Consider the following 1,662-nt stretch of genomic DNA (forward strand, 5'->3'; position numbering starts at 1 on the left):
CTTACACGCACAGAATAAACGCAAGCCAGTTTCCAGGGGGCAAGCCTTCCCTCCGCCTCACTCCCGTGGGGACGGTAGAGTTAGGCACTGGACCTTCCCGAACCTACCTGGGCAGCGAACCACAGGGGCTCAGGCCTTACCCCAGACGGATGCCATCGGACTCCCCGGCTGAAGGTCCTGGACGTCAGGGCTGGTGGGTCACAATTTGCCTGCACTGGAATCGCCTGGGAGGTTGGAAAAAAATCACTCCATGGAGACCACAGCCAGACCAATTCTATCCAAACTCTGCAAGTAGGACATGGGCTTCCTTATTTTTTAATAATTGGAAACCCCTGCCCTGCCCTGTTTTGCACGCCCTGAGAGAGGCCACCTGCTTCCGGGGACCTTTGCTTCGGTCCAGCAGCGTGGTCTCACCTGGGACATGCTGGGCTGCTGACCAGCACAGGTGAGCGGCTCTCAGCGCAGCTTCGATTCCTTAACTAGGTAGGGAAGGACAAGAACAGGTGTGGGGCCAGGAAACTCACAAGGAACAATTCAGATGACTACCCAGCTCATGAGAGGATGTTCAGGCTCCGTGTGAGTTTGCCAGGGTTGCATCACCAGATGCCACAGACCAGGCAATTTAAACACCTCAAGTTTTATTTTCTTACAGTTCTGGGGGCTGAAAGTCCAAGATCAAGGTGTTGGCGGGTTTGTTTTCTCCTGAGACCTCTCTGCTGGGTTCGCGCACAGCCGCCTGCTCGCTGTGTCCTCGTATGGCCTTGCCTCTGTGTGTCCAAGTGTTCTCCTCTTATGACACCAGTCATGTTGGGTCAGGGCCAACACTGAAGACCTCATTTTAATCTAACCACATGTTTAAGGGCCCTGTCTTCAAATAATACAGTCCCATTCTGAGGTCCTGGGGGTTAGGGCTCCAACATAAGAATTTTAGGGGAGGGATATGATTCATCCTATAACAGTCTTCTTAGCGTGGTAATGGTAAGAGGCAAAAAGAAGACAAGGGACTATAAAGTTTTAAAGTTAGATCGACAGTGGCTATAAAGTTCAAAAATTGCTGTACTTTTTTTTTTTTGTATTTTTCTGAAGTTGGAAACAGGGAGGCAGTCAGACTCCGCATGCGCCCGACCGGGATCCACCTGGCACGCCCACCAAGGGGCGATGCTCTGCCCATCTGGGGCATTGCTCTGTTGTGACCAGAGCCATTCTAGTGCCTGAGGCAGAGGCCACAGAGCCATCCTTAGTGCCCGGGCCATCTTTGCTCCAAAGGAGCCTCGGCTGCGGGAGGGGAAGAGAGAGACAGAGAGGAAGGAGAGGGGGAAGGGTGGAGAAGCAGATGGGCGCTTCTCCTGGGTGCCCTGGCCGGGGATCAAACCCAGGACTCCCGCATATCAGGCCGACGCTCTACCACTGAGCCAACTGGCCAGGGCAAAAATTGCTGTACTTTTATGGTCATTCGCTTATCCTGCTAGAGAAGGGGTAACTTGGTACAACTTCTGTGATGACCTATTTGATAATACTCATCAAAAACCTTTTTCAGCCCTGGCTGGTTGGCTCAGTGGTAGAGCATTATCCTGGCATGTGAAAGTCCTGGATTTGATTCCCAATCAGGGCACACAGGAGAAGAGACCATCTGCATCTCCCCTCTCCACTCCCCCCCTTCTC

The 1,662-nt window shown here is 52.7% G+C and overlaps 1 non-coding gene across 1 annotated transcript; it reads right to left on the minus strand.

Moving 5' to 3' along the window:
• Positions 1–1,351: 1,351 nt before the first annotated feature.
• On the minus strand, positions 1,352–1,427 carry TRNAI-GAU (transfer RNA isoleucine (anticodon GAU)). The gene has a single exon. It is a non-coding gene; the product is annotated as a tRNA-Ile (tRNA).
• Positions 1,428–1,662: the final 235 nt, after the last annotated feature.

This window comes from Saccopteryx bilineata, chromosome 2 (assembly GCF_036850765.1).
Source record: "Saccopteryx bilineata isolate mSacBil1 chromosome 2, mSacBil1_pri_phased_curated, whole genome shotgun sequence".
Lineage (NCBI taxonomy): Eukaryota > Metazoa > Chordata > Mammalia > Chiroptera > Emballonuridae > Saccopteryx > Saccopteryx bilineata.